We start from the raw sequence: 20,270 nt of genomic DNA on the forward strand, positions 1-20,270 counted from the left end.
TGCTCAATGCACGGTGAAAGCATTGCATACATATGTCTGACAATGAGGAATGGGCCCCTGAGACAGTCATTTGCCTGTTTCACAAATGATCGTATTTTACTAGAGATTCTGTTTGGGATTCAGATGTGCATTCTGACAGCAATCCCTTTCAATAAATGATACGTTCTGGATGAGGTCAAAGGTGTTGGAACACTGTATTTAGGATGTGTTTGCAGTGATTGTGTGTCTTCTGCTTCAACGCAGTGATAAATAGACGTGCTCCTGTAATTTATTGGTACAAGCCCAGGGCAGTGAGCAGTCTGAGGATTTATTTCCAGACGGCATAGAGCAGTGAAGCAGTGAAGTAGTGCAACACACTGGATCATTATATTGTTAGAATCTATTCTACTTAAATTATTACATTATACACAATTTGAGTTCATTTTAAAAAGTAAAAGGTAATGAAAGGAATGCATTTTCGTAAGAAAGATAATACCGATATGCATGTGATAATCTTCCTTATATCATGTAGTGCGTCATTTGGACACTTTGTGGGATTGAAATACAAAGAAAACCATGTTATATGGTACAAGATAAATACAAAACTTAAGCTTTTATTTTAATTAGATTTGTTTATAAAGCATAAGCAATCATTTATTACATCGCTTCTTGAATTAAATCTTTTGACGTAAGAGGTAAGACTTCTATTTTACATTTAAACCCATGTTTAGCTGTGTTTTTTAGATTTAACTGAACCAATTTCTGTGTGTGATAATGTCCTTGAATTCTGACAACATCACACTAAATTACATGATATAAAACAGCTAATGTTTCTAGAGATAGAATGTTTCTAGAATGTTTCTGGGATGCTGGGATGTTTCTGGGATGCTTCTAATTACTTTTTATTACCAGGGACAGTTTAATTCACCTTGTACAGTACTGAAAGACCAAGATGCTTTTTTCTAAAGTTATTTAACATTTTATAGAACTTTGTCTACTATGGCAACATGATGAGCTTGGTGAAACTTGGAAAAATACTGCTTGGACACTTATCTTAAGATAAAGATAGGATAAAGGTTTATCTTTTGCACCTACCTGACCCCCAGGGAAGGCCAATGCTTTCTAAGTTGATGGTTCCCTACAGTAGACTGTACCTTATCTTCAAAGGTAATGTATATTGACCCAAATCAGTTTTGGACTCCAATCTACTGACGAAATGGAGCCTATCCTTTTTTCAGGATTTTAGCATCATACGTTTGGTATATTTAGTCCCTAATGATGAAAGAAATGATCATAGAACATTTGGACACTTTGTGGGCTTGAAATACAAAGAAAATCATGTTCTATGGTACAAGATAAATACAAAACTTAAGCTTTTATTTTAATTAGATTTATTTATAAAGCATAAGCAATCATTTATTACATTAATATATGTGTGTAGCGGCGAGGCTTATTAATAAGGCAGAATTAAGTGTTCTGAGCCTTTCCAAATGAGGCCCCATTTCTCTGTTCATCTCTGTGGTGCAGCCACAGAGAGACTATTCATGCAGGGTGATTTAAGGTCCTAGGACAGCTCCCAAAGGGGGATGCACTTAGCTAAGCCTTACTATCATGATCAATGGTCATCCATTGGCGCCTATCTGTCTAGGGAGTGCCAGTTGGACATCTGGACTGCATTACTAAGTGTCAGGACTAAGTGACTCATATCTCACCTTGATCAATCAATCAGGGACTTGTAGGGCCGAGTAACCCACGTGGGACTCTGATGCCCATGGAACTTTCAGCCAATCAATGAGCTGAAGTTCCTCCAGGTAAAAACAGGCAACACAGAGAGCCTGTGAGATTCAGTAAGATTCAGAAGGGAGGATTCAGAGGATTCTGTGGACAATTCTAAAGGGAATTCAAAGGAGAATTCCAGGGCAGGACGGCCCAGGAGCAGAAGGCTCCCAAGGGCAGGACATTCTCGCAGCGCGCCTCCTGACCATCCTGAGACTCAGCCCGGACAACCACGGAACGGCCAGTGTGTCCGAGTGCCAGAACTTTCCTTTGTTCTAAGAGTCTAGAGCGGAGGTTGCCAGAGAATAACCAGAGGATCCACCCGAGGTTAGCACCAGCAGCAGGCCTCGTGAACAGGTCGGAACTGTGGACAGCTGAATCACTATTCAGAACTAGCTCTTCATCAGAAACGAACCGGTCCTCTTCCTGACTTGCTCGGACCCACAGTCATCTTTTCTCCTGTGCACAAACTTTGCTAGTTAAAGCCAACACTAACTAGCCGGTCAGTGAGCATCAGCAGCGCAGCGTCGCAAGCCGCACAGCACAGCCTGGCACGGAGCCAGAGAGCGCGGATTGGACAGCAACAGCCTGCAACTGTTTCTTTGTACCCGCAGGAAGATCTGAATCCCCAAAGATTGGATGAGTATTCAACTTCAATGCATTACAGCTCGAGAATTCAATTGTTATCCCAACCAGTTGATATCAATTTAATTCCTAAGAGTTATGTACTTGTTTGAGTATCTAATGTAGAAGTTATAACCAAGTTCATTAACGAAACGGTCTTAATGAATGATATACTGAACGTATGTCCTCTTGATATGTGTAACACTTCGTAACTGACTGAATATATATCTTTTGTATTCTGATAACCCTCTTGATAAGATCTGTTAGGTTTACATGCATATTTTATGTATTAATAAATGTATCCTCGTGTATTAGTACCTGTGTGTGCGCGTTGTTTGAGTTATGTCGCATGGTTTGATTCTAAAGCCATCAAAAGAATCAACTTTGTGATTTACTGCTACAATTAATAATTGTCTCAGTAAATGCCCAAACCCTACAGAACTGGTGCCTTCAGAGAGCCACTACATTTAATTTTGCTATGGCAACATTACATATTTGGCGTCCCTGAGCCGGTTTTCTTACATTATTTGGCGTCCCTGGGTGGGCGTGGCAAGACTGAAATGAGTCAACCAAGCGGAATAATTCAATATAAAACGCCGCGGGTTTCATACACAACAATACGGTGTGCTGAAAGCCGAAAGAAAAAAAAGTTCCCCTTGCTCTTTAAGCAGTGCTTGATTGTTTTGTGATCTTTTGCGATCTACCGGGTTGATTGCATACTTGATCTTGTGGTTTTCTGTGGTAAAACTGTGATTTCGTACTTAAAAGTAATACTCTTTAAGTTTAAGGATGGTTGCTAAAAGGTCTGAATTCGAGTCGCTATTAAGCACTCTCTCTAGCAGCGACAGGTCTGACCACGATCTCTTCCATATCTCCGTCAGCGGAGAAGCTAGAAGGATAAATCTCCATTCTCTGAGAGAGCTAGCGAAGGACATAGAGAGATTTGACCCCGCAGTGTCAAAGAATAATATCGAGAGTTATATTCAGGACCTCAGGTATACCCTGCAGTATCTGCCAAACGCCACAGAACAGGAGAAAGTGTTTCTGGTCAGGAAAACTACCAGCAGAGCTGTACATGAGTGGATGGCTAGGCAGATGAAAGAAGTCTGTAATGATTTTGAGCAGCTTTGTCAAGCACTTATCGAAGAATACAGTGCGTTTATTGACCCGACTGCTGCGATAGCCGCCGCTCTTAACATTAAGCACAAGAGAGCAGAGTCCCCTCGCGAATATTACGAGAGACTTAGACGAACTTATTTTGCAGGGCGAAATGATGAGGGTTGCGAAGAGAACACACATTTCAAGGGTTTATTCATTGCGAATCTCCACCCGTCAGTCAGAAAGATGATCTTAATGCATACAGATGCACAGACCATGAAAATGACTGATATTAAGAGATTCGTGCAGAAAGCCTGGGAGTATGATGTCCAAAGTCGCTCTGAGCAAAAAGCTGTTAAAGTGACTGTGTTTGCCGTCAGAGCCAGCAGGGTTAATTCCCCCCTGCTCGAAGGAGCACAGGCTCCTGAGCTGGCTAAGCCCCGTTCCAAAGCATGCACACAGGACCACACCCAGCGTCCTAAGTGCCATGAGAACACCGGGGGAGGGAAAGGGCTAGATAAAGCTGAACAAAAGGATTCAGTAGCCACCCGCCTGGCCAGGCTTGAACAAGCTTTATTAGGACAGGGACAACCGCTCCCCAAGGCTGCCGGAAGCGTGAATGAGCTGATACTCTCCATGAGGAGGCGGAGACCCGCCCCCTCTCCCTCCCTCAGTCTATCTGATTGAGCAGAAGGGTTCCTGCCTGGATGAATTCAGCCACTCCCAAGTGAGTGCTGACTCCACCCCTGAAGTCACAGAGCAGGCAGTAAAACACAGAGGAAAAGCAAGAAGCTTTTACCTCAAGGCTGCCATGGGAGATGTCTTACACTGTGAGACACTGATTGACACTGAGGTTGAAAGGTGTTTGATGTCACACGGCAAGCTCAAACGGGTTGAAAAAGAAAAGGGCATGCGACTCAGAGAGGAACCTTTGGTGGATCACCAGAAAGGCAAAGTGTGGAAACAGGTCAAGGCTCCTAAGCCTTCTGTACAGAAGGAAAGGGGGGCCAAGAGGCAGACTGTGCTCACACAGTGCCCACCGAACACAGAAGCCTATGTGGAGATTCCTTCTGTTCCCTCTGGACAAGAAATAAAAATATTTCCTTGTTCCCCGGATATACAGGGAAGTCGTGTCCCGGCCAAGGTCCCAACAGCCTCCATGCCACAGGAGCGGTGCTCCAAGCAGCCGCCTGATCCACCAGGTAAAGCACACACCTTTTACATCCCTAAAGAGGAGCAGATCTCCCCACCTGGCGATGAAAAGGAGCTTTCCCTGTGCACCCTGGCACCCAAGAGGGGTCAGGAACACCACCCTGCAGTGGTGGAAGGGATCCAGATGGCAGGAGAGCAGGTTGGTGATGTAGCCCTCACCCTTAGCCCTGAGAGGTCCTCTATTAGTAAGGATCTGCTTGAGCAGCTGTCACAGGGCCACCGCCAGGTGCCCCTGGTGCAACATTCACAGGTTAGACAGGAGGTCCAGCTGGACGCTGAGACTACTGCGCTGTGGACACACCTGATCCCAGATGCCGATTCCCTCTGCTCTGACCCAGGGAACCTGCAGTCAGGTAACATTATTTCTCACAACTACCAGGTAGTGAGTGAGACTGACCTGATTGTTCCTGCCTCAACGGCAGGGTTGCCAACACACCCAGTCCCCCAGAAGGGACAGGGAATGAAAGCCGAGCCGGTTTTCTTACAGCCACCAGCTCAGTCTGTCAGTCTGAGTCTGACCAACAGTGGTTCAGCCAGACTGGAGCTGGATGGTCAAGTCACCCGCCTGCCAGTGCAGGACATCGCAAAGAGGGGTGTCAGAATCCCCGCCTGCACTGACATGGGCCTGGTGAGTGATAGTAAGTTCAAAGACAGTGAACTAGCTATCCCAGTGCTGGGGCAGCTCCCTGAACCCCTAGCAAGGGAAGGGGGGAGCGAGCAGGTGTCCTACACCCACGCCCAGCGAACGATTGTAAACATGCCGATAGAGGGATTCCTCAATCAGGAAGTGTGCAGGGTGGACCTGAACAGTGAGAATGGGGTAACAATCCCAGATCACTCAGGTGCTCCAGATGACCACTCAGCCGAGGGTCAGGCATGCTCTACCGCTGCACCACCCCCTGCAGGGTTCCTAGAGCACAGGCATGAACAAATCGAAAAAGCAGATGCCCTGGAAAAGGAGGAGCAGCATCAGCAGCTGCGTCAGATCTCCCCATATTTCCAGGATGTTGGTGCCCAAGATGCCACAGGGCATACTGTGAAAGACACCATGTACACGCTGCGCCAGCTTAGAAAGGCGACAGTCACTCAGAAGGAGATGACTGGGATCAGCCACCCGAAAAGACTTTTGGGAGGACTGATTGCTGCCGCCACTGTTGCACGTTTGCTTTTTTCTGGTAGGTTTGTGTGCTACTGGCACTCTCACCCTGACTGCCCCAAGAAGGCAGGGGTCAGAGATGCCGGAGGGTAGTGACAGACTGTATCGACAGCAGCAAAAGTTGGAAAGCTTAGGGAAAACCCTACAGGCAATTTCCTATGCAACAGGGTTAAACCTTATTCCCCAACCAGTGGACATGATTGTTGGTGTTATACAGTGGGTTTATGCTTGTGTGCAACAGGCCAGAATGTTGACACAAGACCTATTAAGGGAGCTTAGTGCCACTGTAGCTAGTCTAACCACGGCACGATTCCCAACCCACTTGATTCCACTCTTCTCAGTAGAGGAGTATGTGACATTAACCCCATCGCTCATAGCTCACCCAGAAGGCAATCCAAGATTGAATTTGGTTCCAAATCTTGAGATGGGTATGGCTACCAAAGCTATCCATTGGCTGTGTCTAAACGATTCACCAATGAAGGGTGTAAAGCTACTAACGAGCAGAGGGAGGTTAATGAACCCCATGAAGAGCAGGTAGGAAGTAAATGGCTGGTCAGCACACCACATTTAACTGACACTATGACTTGTGACAGGCATGATACAGCTACCACAATGCAGCTACCTAATCAAACAGTTTTCCTGCAAGTTCCCGAGGAGGCCATAGTACAGCATGGTAACTTAACACTGTACGGTCTGGAACCAGACAACATAAGACCAAACTTGAGGTCATGGATGCCTTCAGGTGCCACACTATTGAATTGGATAGAAATCCAAGAAACAGTAAGCCCTGAAGAGGTACAGGTAGTTAGTTTGCTTTAATGGAACAAACCTCCAAACCACCCAAGCAGATACCCAACACAGGTGTTGTGGTTTATCGCGGGGCTGGGAACAGGAACTGTTGTTATTGTAACACTGCTGCTGGGAAGCTGGATCATGACTGACAGTGTACTCTGAATGCTGTACTCTTGCATCAAAATGTAATCTGGGTAGCATGAATGAGTCAAAGGTAGCATGTCAAAAGAAAGGAAGTGATTTCTTCCCAAATATGTACTACAGAGGTATCAGATATTGACAGTGAACTTCCTGATGTGTAATTCCTAGACTTAGATAATGTCTCCTACCGTGTTTATACATACTCCAGATGTTATTCATCCTGTTTGTATCCAACGCTGGTTCCGGTATGAATTCTCGAGGAGTAATGTGGACATTTAAGATTAATGTTCTAATGGCAAGGGACATCACTTAACTCTGTTTTGTTTTGAAGGCAACAACGCCTCAGGACCTCATGACCTTCAAAAAGGGGGGATATGTAGCGGCGAGGCTTATTAATAAGGCAGAATTAAGTGTTCTGAGCCTTCCCAAATGAGGCCCCATTTCTCTGTTCATCTCTGTGGTGCAGCCACAGAGAAACTGTTCTGCAGGGTGATTTAAGGTCCTAGGACAGCTCCCAAAGGGGGATGCACTTAGCTAAGCCTGGCTATCATGATCAATGGTCATCCATTGGCGCCTATCTGTCTAGGGAGTGCCAGTTGGACATCTGGACTGCATTACTAAGTGTCAGGACTAAGTGACTCATATCTCACCTTGATCAATCAATCAGGGACTGGTAGGGCCGAGTAACCCACGTGGGACTCTGATGCCCATGGAACTTTCAGCCAATCAATGAGCTGAAGTTCCTCCAGGTAAAAACAGGCAACACAGAGAGCCTGTGAGATTCAGTAAGATTCAGAAGGGAGGATTCAGAGGATTCTGTGGACAATTCTAAAGGGAATTCAAAGGAGAATTCCAGGGCAGGACGGCCCAGGAGCAGAAGGCTCCCAAGGGCAGGACATTCTCGCAGCGCGCCTCCTGACCATCCTGAGACTCAGCCCGGACAACCACGGAACGGCCAGTGTGTCCGAGTGCCAGAACTTTCCTTTGTTCTAAGAGTCTAGAGCGGAGGTTGCCAGAGAATAACCAGAGGATCCACCCGAGGTTAGCACCAGCAGCAGGCCTTGTGAACAGGTCGGAACTGTGGACAGCTGAATCACTATTCAGAACTAGCTCTTCATCAGAAACGAACCGGTCCTCTTCCTGACTTGCTGGGACCCACAGTCATCTTTTCTCCTGTGCACAAACTTTGCTAGTTAAAGCCAACAGTGAGCATCAGCAGTGCAGCGTCGCAAGCCGCACAGCACAGCCTGGCACGGAGCCAGAGAGCGCGGATTGGACAGCAACAGCCTGCAACTGTTTCTTTGTGCCCGCAGGAAGATCTGAATCCCCAAAGATTGGATGAGTATTCAACTTCAATGCATTACAGCTCGAGAATTCAATTGTTATCCCAACCAGTTGATATCAATTTAATTCCTAAGAGTTATGTACTTGTTTCAGTATCTAATGTAGAAGTTATAACCAAGTTCATTAACGAAACGGTCTTAATGAATGATATACTGAACGTATGTCCTCTTGATATGTGTAACACTTCGTAACTGACTGAATATATATCTTTTGTATTCTGATAACCCTCTTGATAAGATCTGTTAGGTTTACATGCATATTTTATGTATTAATAAATGTATCCTCGTGTATTAGTACCTGTGTGTGCACGTTGTTTGAGTTATGTCACATGGTTGGATTCTAAAGCTATCAAAAGAATCAACTTTGTGATTTACTGCTACAATTAATAATTGTCTCAGTAAATGCCCAAACCCTACAGAACTGGTGCCTTCAGAGACCCCCTACATTTAATTTTGCTATGGCAACATTACATATTTGGCGTCCCTGAGCCGGTTTTCTTACATGTGAAAATAACATTTTAGCATCATATTATTACATACAGGTCTCTAGCTTCAACACAGTGATATATATATATACTCAGTGATTTATTGGTACATGCCCAGGTCAATAATCAGAATGAGGATTTATTTCCAGACGGGCTACAGGTAGTGTTGTGAAATACTTCAACACACTGGATCGCAGATTTAGACCCCCTGCACTCTTACTCCTTAAATACCAACAAATGCAGATATGTAGCAATCATATTGTAGCGGACACTCATTTGCCTGTTTCACAAATGATCATATTTTACTAGAGATTCTGTTTGGGATACGGATGTGCATTCTGACAACAATCTCTTTCAAAAAATGATTTTACCTTATCGCAGCTTTGCCCTTCTTGCCTCTTTGGAAAATATCTCCATCTTGTGGTCGTTGTTGGTAATGTCTAGACAACATCTCCATCTTGTGGTCGTTGTTGGTAATGTCTTCTTATGCCCTTTTTTATTTTAATTCTCTATTAGTTGATTCTAGTATCTCTACAATGGAGCTGAAAATTTTCCAGAAAGTGGTTGCAAGCCCGATATCATGCGAAGAAACTTCAGGATTCGGGGATCAGTCAATGGATTTTCTTCAAAGTTGGATTTTTGCACTCTGTGGACCAAGAGATGTTGTTCTATAATGTTTTTTTTTTCAAATTTAAAAATATCATTTTTTCATGGAGCTTTGAATGGGATGGATTCACCCTCCTTTAGCCAGGACAGAGCTCCAGGAGCCTGGGTAGGATTCTAGCTTTCTCCCCTTGCAGGCACCTGGCATAGAAGACAATATTTTTTTCCTTAAAATCTTTTTTTTGTGTGTTCCTTGTTGTTCCAAACTTAATTTTAATCACTTTTAATTAGAGATTTTATTAAAAATAGTGCAATAAATGACTAATTTCACAAAAATTAATGTAATATAAAACGGATGTTTTCAACTTAATTGTAGTTTTTTAGAAACTAATATGTCTTCAAAAATGGTTGTTTTTCACTCCTATGAATGAAAACTGTTGTTATATGATGTTTTTTTTTCAAATTTTAAATGATCATTTTTTCATGGAGCTTTGAAGGGGATGGATTCACCTCCTTTAGCCAGGACAGAACTCCAGGAGCCTGGGTAGGATTCTAGCTTTCTCCCCTTGCAGGCACCTGGCACAGAAGACATCATTTTTTTCCTTAAAATCTTTTTTTTTTTGTGTTCCTTGTTGCTCCAAACTTAATTCTATTCACTTTTAATTAGAGATTATATTAAAAATAGTGCAATACATGACTAATTTCACTAAAAATACTAAAAGTAATATAAAACGGATGTTTTTAACTTTATTGTAGTGTTTTAGAAACTAATATGTCTTCAAAAATGGTTATTTTTCACTCCTAGGAATGAAAGCTGTTGTTATATGATGTTTATTTTCAAATTTTGAAAAAGCAAAGGATTCTAGCTTTCTCCCCTTGCAGGCATCGGACACAGAGAACCTCATGGTTTTCCTAAAAATCATTTTTTATGTTCCCTGGTGTTCCAAATTTAGTTTTAATCAATTTTAATTTGTTATGTTACAAACAGGGTAATAAAGTCTTAATTGGACTATAACTAATGTCATATTGTCTGCTACAAAACTGATATTTTCAGCTCTATTGTAGAGATTCTAGAATCAACTAATAAAGAATTGAAATAAAAAAGGGCATAAGAAGACATTACCAACAACGACCACATGATGGAGATATTGTCTAGACATTACCAAAAACGACCACAAGATGGAGATATTGTCTAAACATTACCAACAACGACCACAAGATGGAGATATTTTCCAAAGAGGCAAGAGGGGCAAGGCTGCGATAAGGTAAAATCATTTTTTGAAAGAGATTGTTGTCAGAATGCACATCCGTATCCCAAACAGAATCTCTAGTAAAATATGATCATTTGTGAAACAGGCAAATGAGTGTCCGCTACAATATGATTGCTACATATCTGCATTTGTTGGTATTTAAGGAGTAAGAGTGCAGGTTTAAACCTGCGATCCAGTGTGTTGAAGAATTTCACAACACTACCTCTAGCACATATGGAAATAAATCCTCATAATGATTATTGCCCTGGGCATGTACCAAAAAATCAGTGAGCATATATATATATATATCACTGGGTTGAAGCTAGAAACACAGAATAACTGCAAACACATCCTAAATACAGTGTTCCAGCACCTTTGAACTCATCCAGAACGTATCATTTCTTGAAAGGGATTGCTGTCCGAATGCACATCTGAATCCCAAACAGAATCTCTAGTAAAATACGATCATTTGTGAAACAGGCAAATGACTGTCTCAGGGGCCCATTTCTCATTGTCAGACACATGTATGCAATGCTTTCACTGTGCATTGAGCAATAGGGATCAAAAACACAGCAGGTAAGGTTAGAAGTCATGTTCTATGATCATTTCTTTCAGCATTAGGGACTAAATATACTAAACGTATGATGCTAAAATGTTATTTTTACATATATTAATGTAATAAATGATTGCTTATGCTTTATAAACAAATCTAATTATAATAAAAGCTTAAGTTTTGTATTTATCTTGTACCATAGAACATGATTTTCTTTGTATTTCAAGCCCACAAAGTGTCCAAATGATGCACCTTTGACCTCATCCAGAATGTATCATTTCTTGAAAGGGATTGCTGTCCGAATGCACATCTGAATCCCAAACAGAATCTCTAGTAAAATACGATCATTTGTGAAACAGGCAAATGACTGTCTCAGGGGCCCATTTCTCATTGTCAGACACATGTATGCAATGCTTTCACTGTGCATTGAGCAATAGGGATCAAAAACAGAATGGAAACAGACGTGGAAACCAACGAGGATGGGATTTGAACCCATGCGTGCAAAGCATAATGGACTAGCAATCCATCGCCTTAACCACTCGGCCACCTCGTCAACAAAACTGGGCTGTCCCAACTGGGTTGGCTCGCTCCAGATGATCTTTTTCTTTTTTTCCCTCGTACTCGAGGGTCATTTTCCTGTTCCACATGCGATTTCAACATTTTCCTTGGGAGATGTCAAGCCAGCAAGCCACTGCTGTGGTTCAGTGGCCAGCGTGGAGTTCAGTGGCCCTGTTGTACACAGAAAGCACATTGAGCTCCTTGGACATGAAAAGTTCCAGATAAAAGCCATTTGTCATCCTTTCTCTTGGTGTCGATGTTGCTATTGTATGTAAAGGTGGCAACTTGCTCAGCGAGCAGGCGGAGCACACACCGAATGCAGATGTGTCTGAGTGGTGTGTCCAAGTGGCTGCAAAAGGACAGCACTCCCGGGGCGCTGTGGCTTAGTTGGTTAAAGCACCTGTCTAGTAAACAGAAGACCCTGGGTCTGAATCCCAGTGGATAACCGCCTATGGCTAGACTTAATTAAATGCAAGTATTCATTTCCTGTCTTTAACACGACTTGTTTTTCTTAAAATGGATGCAACTTGCAAAACATGAAATACAAACCTTGCTAATCAGCGCTAGCAGCTGGCAAAAAAAAAAGAAGTCAGCAATGTTTTTTTTTCTTTAACCTTAACCCTGCTAATGGAGAAGAGTTAAACGACCGAGTCTATGCAGCTTAGACGGTGCGCACGTCGGGTTCTTAGCTGAAAGGGTGGTAAATCACGCTCACCCCAGTCCTTAATCTTTTAAAGAGGATACAAAATTGAACCTAGTCGCCACATCACATACATCCTGTTCAATGATAAAAAGGTAACATCTATCCTCGCTCCAGAGTAAATCTCACGTTGAGGGCATATTTTTTTTTCACTTTACCGTGAATCGGGCTCGGCTGCACAGAGGAGAGAGCAGAGCAATGAGGTCACGGGGACAGGGGAGTCACACGCTGGCGGTTTGAATACGCGGAAGATCACTGAGGGATCCACAGTATATGGACCCTCCGTGCGCAATCAGTCCGCACTCCGGACTCTGAATCCTGCCATCCGAGTTAAGATCTCGGCAGAACCTGAAGCGCAGTTCCTTCTTAAAACGTAATCTGGTGAGCATTTCTAGAATCGTACTTGTATAGATGCAGCCTTTAATGTGTTGCTAGGTTAAAATTGATGACTTCTTGTATTTCAGTAGGCAACTGCCCTCTTGATTTCAGATTGAATTTCTTTATTACAGGGGCGCTTTTATGATGACAGAGTCATGTTCAGGTACTTTGCTTGATGGAGGAAGCTCATTTCGGACTCTGTGATCTGCTCACCTGGAAAGGTCTGCTGTACTACTACAAGAGAGAAGTAGAGTCTGGAAGAAGGGACAATTTTATGATGCTTTGGAAGGTAGTTTTTTTTTTCTTTGAAATCAAAATGAATCAGAATATCAGAGCAAAAGACAAACTCTTGGTTTGGTTTAAAGAGATATGGTTTTAAAACAGACAAAATGTAGAAAACAGGTGTTTCTCACTTTTGGAAAAGAATGGACCGGGGGTATTTTACTAGTTGCAGTGCTGAGCTCACCGGGTTGCAGTCCTGCAGTGTTGCACCAGGGTCAGTGGTGCAATGGATAACACGTCTGACTACGGATCAGGAGATTGTAGATTCGACTTCTGCCTGGCTCGGGTCGTTTTTAAACGCATCAGGCTACTCCCTAAGTAGCCTGTGCTACTTACTGTATTGTAATCGTACCCAGTAAGAGATTTCCTTCATGTAAATGAACTGCACCTGACAGCTTTAGAAAAACACCTGGGCTCAGTACGGTGCTGAGAGCTCAGCGTTGCTGTTGTTCTAATTAGCACGCACTGCATCGGCTATGAACCCGAACTTTTCAATTATTCCGATCAGTAAGTCAACACGTAGTCCACATGAAAGGTAGAAATATTCTCTTGTCTGTCTCTTGTTTGTATAGAACTGAATGTCCCTGACAATGTACTGTTAGTTTTAATTGAAGAACGGCATTTGTGTTCAAATATACCAGACAAGTTTACGTAACTGCTCATGCGACACTCAGTTGTAATTAGTCAAGAAATAAAGTCGAACAACAGCTGCGGGTTTGATTCTGAACGTATGAGATTGCAGCGCCTTTTACTTCCATTGACAAATGATAGAGATTCGAAGAGAGATCCTTCAGACCAACAAGCAAACCCACGGCTATTTCGGTTTTCTATCTAGGCAACGTTGGTGTCTGCAATAGCATACATGAAAGCGTGATGCAATTTCTGTGGCTACATTTGTTGCACATCATGCACAGTAAGAGTGTTTCTAACACCAAATAAAAAGTCAACAATTAGCGATCACGCCTTCTCCTCAGTTAACCCACTGAAACCCTTGCTGTTAACAGTTCTTTAATGCGTGCTTTACGAGCACCTACATATCGTGTCGGTTCTTTCAGCTTTATTCATTAGGTTTTCAAAGGCATAAGTAGAGCACCAGAGGTGCGAACGCAGAATGTGTGGTAATCTGAAGAACTGCTTTCCATGGCAGCGGGTCCAAGCGATTTAGCATTTTCATAGTACCGGGAAAGGAGAAGCGGCACGTTGCCTTTGCCGCGCAGGCACAAGGCGACGTGCGGCAGACGCCGGAGTCGGCAAGTTCCGAACCTGCGCGGGGAAGCCCCAACGCATTTCGAGTCCATCGCCTTAACCACTCGGCCATGACAAAAGCGAGCTCGCTGCCGCCGCATTCCTCCTATAATCTAACACGGAGTGCGAAGTCGCTGCGGAAACCTTTTTAAAGTCGCTCTCCGTTAAAAAAAAAATACCTTTCACAAGATTCGTGCCGGCAGACAGACATGCCTCAGAGGGTTTAAGGCTGGCTTCACGTTCAAATGATGAAGTCCCCCAGTCCGGATGTCAAAATGCAACTTTGGCAGACAGAAAAAACATCAACAAACCACAAATGTGGAAAAGGATTTTACAAGCTGCACCACACTGCACTTTCCAAAGCATTTACATTCGTGTTAGACGCAGGAATTGCCTTTGATTTGCGCGCTTACGAACGCCATGGAAAACGAAACAAAACTAAAGCCCTCAGCTCCTGCACTTGATTATAATGCCGTTACGTGTCGAAGCAGGAATTTACGTCATCCTACCACTGCAACACGGGGAATAGAGGGAAATGAGAACAATCTACGAATTGTCTCTAAACAGTCCCTACAGTTGTAAGACGCCTGGAAGCGTGCACCCCCATCATTAATCTTTGCGCATCTGTGCAAGGTAAACTCTGGAGCAGTCTCTGAAACGGCTCAAAGGAAACACGTGATTGATTCCATGTGCATCTGGGGTTCATTTCTTATTTACATTTAATTCAAGGGAAAGGCTTGGGTCAGTTTCAGACGGCCTCCAACAGCGAGATTCAAGCGTCCCACCTTCAGCCCAATCTGCGCCGCCAGAACGCCAATGGCTCCTCTGGTCTCCGGGGTGCGGTTGTGACTCTGTAACCTAAAGTGTTGGTGGCAGACAAATGGAGACTAACAGGTGATGTCCTAGGACATGACTACATTGTGACACTCGGTGGGGATGGTGACCATTGCTTGGAAAAGAGTGCGAGGCCCCTTTAGAAAAACATTTTGTTAACAGGCATTCTGCCTCAGCCTAAACACCTATAGCTTGCAAAGCACATGCTATTAGACAGGCACCTCTGCAAGACCTTAAGAGTCTCTTAAACTAGTGATAGAAAGGTGTTCCCAATAGGCGATGTTCGGCTTTCAAATCATCTCTCCGTGGAAGCGCCGAGATGCAGCTGTTTAAGGCTTAGAAGCAGCTGACTGTTTCACTACCTAGCTGATCACTGTCAGTCAGGGAGCTCAGAGGTGAAAAGCCTGTCTGAGAGACAATTCGTCGTCGATCAGTTCAATATGTTCCGTACCAGCTCGGCGCACCTGAGATCATCTTGGTAGCCGTGTAGCTCAGATGAGTGAGAGCGTGTGTGTGTGTACCACCGTGATTGGATGCCGGTCCTTCTCAGGTCACAGTAAACCTTCTGCTGCCTAACTTCCCTAATTTTGGGGATCCCTTTGAAAAAGCAAAGGAAAAAAAAACTGGCTCTCATCAGCGTGATTGACCCTCCCCAGTGTGCCCCAGTGGCCTAATGGCTAAGACACTGGCCTCCTAAAACAGCGATTGTGGGTTTGAGTCCCATCTGGGGTGCTCCTGTCCCATTTTGAGCGTACAAATGTCCTTGTGATTTGCAAAGCTACAACCCCACCTTACTCCGTGAGCGTCTCTGCTTTTCTCTCACATACAGTTGGGAGAAAAACTTTTGTAAACAGCCCTTTGGAATGATGTGGATTTCTGCATGAATGGCTCCTAACATGTGATCTTATCTTTATCTAAGTCATAATAATTAATAAAGAGAGTCTGATTTCACAAACAACACACGCCCAACATTTGACATTGCTGTTTCTTTATTGACCAAATGGTTTAAACAATCAAGGTCATTGATGGAAAAAGTATGTGAACCCTTATATTAAGGAGCTAGTGGAACCTCCTTTATGACAAAAACCTCAATCCCCACTTTCTGTAGCGGCTGGTCAGACCTGAGCAGCGGTTAGGAAGTATTTTGGCCTATTCCTCTATGCAAAACTGTTTCAGTTCATGTATATTTTTGGGATGTCTTGCGCTGAACGGCCTGCTTCAGATCACGCCACAGCACTTCAATGGGATTGGGGTCAGGACTCTTACTTGGCCATCCCAAAATATGGAATTTCTTCTGTTTCAGCCACTCTGTTGTTGATGTACTCCTTTGTTTTTGTCATGCTGCATGACCCAGCGTCTTTCGAGTTTTAGATCACAGGCAGACACCCTGACATTCTGCTGTAGAATTTCCTGATACATCTTGGAATTCATCGGTCCCTCGATGATTGCAAGCCGTACAGCCTCCGCCATGCTTCCCAGGTGGGATGAGGTTTTGGAGTTGGTATGCAGTGTTTTGTTATCTCCAAACATAACGCTGTGCACATTTACCAACAAGTTCAACTTTTGTCACGTCTGTCCACAGAACATTGTTCCAGGAGTTGCTGTGGAACATCCATGTGGTCTTTAGCAAACTTGAGAGGGGCAGTGTTGGTTTTTTTGGGGGGGAGAGCAGTGGTTTCCTCCGTGGTGACCTCGCATGATCACCACTCAGATTTCTGTTCAGATTTCTTCTTATGGTGGACTCATGGACACAGACGTAAGACAAAGTCAACCACCTGTTCGCTAGATCCCATACCCACTCAGCTAGTCAAAGATTCCCTCGAAGGACTGGCAGGACCTATAATTAGTATGATGAATGCATCGCTTGCGTCAGGCGTTGTACCTGATCAATTTAAGGTAGCGGTTGTTAGACCGCTCCTTAAGAAGTCAAATTTGGATCCACAAGTTCTTAACAACTACAGGCCTGTCTCAAAGGTCCCATTTCAATCTAAAAGTTTTGAGAGAATAGTTGTTGCCCAACGTCAATCGTATCTGGATTCAAATAATATACTTGAGAAATTTCAGTCTGGTTTCTGAAACAGCATTAACAAGAGCCTTAAATGATATTCTTTTAGCTACTGATGCGCGGAATGCAACAGTGCTAGGTTGCAACAGTGCTAGGAATGCAAACGTTAGGTTGCGCTTCTTCATGCTGCATGGTCGGCATGAGTGGAGCTTTTTAAACGTCTGTACTTAGTGCGCCTCATAAGAAATCGTTTGTCCCCGTTCAAAAGAGATTGTGCGATGTCCTGCAGCGTTCGCAAAGCAAACCTTTGACAGTTTGAAAAGAGGAATTTATTCTGCTTCCTGTGCGTGCAGTAGTTACAAAGTTGAACGTCTTTACACGATCTGCTGCAGTTTTCAGTGGGCGGGCTTTGTCAGATGGCTTGGAAAAACGCACTGTGTTTCGGCTCGGGAAACATCATGAGCAGTGTCCTGCATGTTTTCTGTGTATAGCTGTCTTTTAACGCATACAGAATTCATTCGAAATCATTGATTTCTCCAATTAACAAAGGTCCCTTAAAGGATGAGTCAAAGTAACGTCTAATCGGATTAGTTTCCTTAGAGCTGGTTTAGAGTTTGCTCAAGAGTTTACCTTTCACAGATGCGCAAAAAAGAATGTTGGCGGTGTACGCTTCAAAGCGCCTTACAGCTGTAGGGAGTGATTCGAGACGATTCGTGGCGTGTGCTCGTTCCCATATACCGTACACCCCGGGGTGCAGTGCTAGGATGACGTACAATACCGCTTGGGCAAGTAACGGCGTTATACGCAAGTGCGGGACGTGAGGGTTTTCGTTTGTTCGTTTTGTTTTGCTCTGCTTTGCTTTGTTTTGCTTTCCATCGCGTTGGTAAGAGCGTAAATAAAAAGGCGATTCCTGCGTCTACCACTAATGTAAGAGCTATTTCAAGTGCGACGTGGTGCGGCTTTTCAAATGCTTGTGGGCATTTCTCTGTTGTTGATTCTTTTTTTGTGTGTAACAAAGTGGCATTTTCATGTCCGGACGGGGAGACTTTATCATTCCGACATGAAGCCACCCTTAAGTCCTCTGAGGCGTGTCTGTCTGCAAGGCTTGTATTTTGGAAATGTTTGTTTGAAACGGAGAACGACTTTGAAATAGGCTTCCGCCGGCGCCTTGCGATCCAGGTAAGATTGTAGCAAGAACGCAGCGGTAGTGGGGTTTGCTGTAGTCGTGGCCGAGTGGTTAAGGCGATGGACTAGAAAACCATTGGGGTCTCCCCGCGCAGGTTCGAATCCTGCCGACTACGTTATCCGCCTCCAGTCGGTGTGTTTCGGCGCAAGCAAAGAAGCGCGCCTCTTTGCTGTTCCTGGTGGTTTTAAAACGCCCAATCGCTTGTACCCGCTGCCTTGGAAATAAGTTCTTCAGCGTCCGCGAATGGCATTTTGCAGCTGGAAGCAGATGTCGACGCGTTTTGCACAGAGCACCAAAAAAGCGTCTTTTTTGAAGGCCCAGGCACTGAGCATTGGTGGTTCAGTGGTAGAATTCTCGCCTGCCACGCGGGAGGCTCGGGTTCGATTCCCGGCCAATGCAGTGGCTTTTGCAGCGAGCGGCTCCATCACTTGCATCCCCTTGCAACTCGCAACTCAAAAAACCCACTGAAGCTAAGCAGGTGTGAGCCAGGTCAGTACCTGGATGAGGGTGAGCTACAGGGAAAAACAAAGCTTCCAGCTGGAAGCGGTGTTAATGGTGCCGGCAGTGGGGCGCTCACCCTGAGGTCTGTGCGGGTCCCAATGCCCCAGTATAGTGACGGAGATGCTGTGTTGTAAAAGGGCGCTGTCTTTTGGATGAGATGTAAAACCGAGGTCACAGCGCTCTGTGGTCATTCAAAATGACCACCAAAACCTTTGACAAAAGCTCTTGGTAATTGATGGTCTTCAATAATGCTTCTCCTTTAGGTACATTTTAAATCAGCTGAAAAATGCTGTGAAATGGGGGGGCACTTCAGGCCAGTGTAGGATTTGGGTTACAAGAACCATGAAACTGCACGAGAAAGCCCGTACACTGAATTACACGGCTTTCTATTCAAAGGAGGACAAAAGAAATTCCCTGAGTTCGATTTTTTGCAGCACAGAGAGGAGCACTGTCGTGAGGCCGGTTAGCTCAGTTGGTACGAGCGTGGTGCTAATAACGCCAAGGTCACGGGTTTGAGCCCCGTACTGGCCAGGTCCTTTTCTCCTCTCTTACCAAAGCTGTTAGGTTCCTTTCCGTGGTGAGAGGGGTTGTCATGCAACGCTGCCACATAGTGCCGACAGACAAGAGTGTTGCGGGAGAAGAGAAAAGTGTTTGAAGATTTAAGAGTGTCTTAGGTGGAGCCAAAATCAAGTGTCACAAATACAAGTGGTTGGATTTCCAATGTTTAATATGGTAAAAATAAGCGGAAGTTATCTGCCGGTCCGGCACAGTCTGCCATGCTTTTGTCATATACTGTAAAGTGGTGTCGAACTGGGTGTCGAACTGGAGCCTCACCATTTGCATATGTGAGGCTCCAGTTATACATCGAGTGTCACATTAAATGACAAAAATGAAGAGAGTTAAAGCAGCTGGAGAGGTTTTCTTACAACTTTTGAGCTGACAGTTTTGGAAAATGTTTCCTTCACGCTGCACTGTACAACATAGGCAGCCAAGAGTCTCCAAAACAAAACAGAATTGACAGATAGGAGAAAATTCCCACTCATCCTGAAGTTCCCAAAATCCAGCACTGAGCGTAAACAAAGTGTCTAAGTAGCGTGGGAATGCTAACCCTAACCCTAGCTGGAGTTTGAGCAATCCAGCACTGAGCGTAAAAAGATGAGTCAAAGTAACGTCTAATCGGATTAGTTTCCTTAGAGCTGGTTCAGAGTCTGCTCAAGAGTTTACCTTTCACACATGCGCAAAGAAGAATGTTGGGGGTGCACGCTTCAAGGCGCCTTACAGCTGTAGGGAGTGATTCGAGATGATTCGTGGCGTGTGCTCGTTCCCATATACCGTACGCCCCGGGGTGCAGTGCTAGGATGATGTACAATACCGCTTGGGCACGTAACGGCGTTATACGCAAGGTTTTCGTTTGTTCGTTTTGTTTTGCTCTGCTTTGCTTTGTTTTGCTTTCCATCGCGTTGGTAAGAGCGTAAATAAAAAGGCGATTCCTGCGTCTACCACTAATGTAAGAGCTATTTCAAGTGCGTCGTGGTGCGGCTTTTCAAATGCTTGTGGGCATTTCTCTGT

At 44.3% G+C, this 20,270-nt stretch overlaps 2 non-coding genes across 2 annotated transcripts; both read left to right on the plus strand.

The window, feature by feature from the left end:
* The first annotated feature begins 18,528 nt into the window (after positions 1–18,528).
* On the plus strand, positions 18,529–18,599 carry trnag-gcc (transfer RNA glycine (anticodon GCC)). The gene has a single exon. It is a non-coding gene; the product is annotated as a tRNA-Gly (tRNA).
* A 559-nt stretch (positions 18,600–19,158) lies between these two features.
* Positions 19,159–19,232, plus strand: trnai-aau (transfer RNA isoleucine (anticodon AAU)). Its single transcript has one exon. It is a non-coding gene; the product is annotated as a tRNA-Ile (tRNA).
* The last annotated feature ends 1,038 nt before the right edge of the window (positions 19,233–20,270 follow it).

Source organism: Lepisosteus oculatus, unplaced genomic scaffold (assembly GCF_040954835.1).
Source record: "Lepisosteus oculatus isolate fLepOcu1 unplaced genomic scaffold, fLepOcu1.hap2 HAP2_SCAFFOLD_60, whole genome shotgun sequence".
Taxonomy (NCBI): Eukaryota; Metazoa; Chordata; class Actinopteri; order Semionotiformes; family Lepisosteidae; genus Lepisosteus; species Lepisosteus oculatus.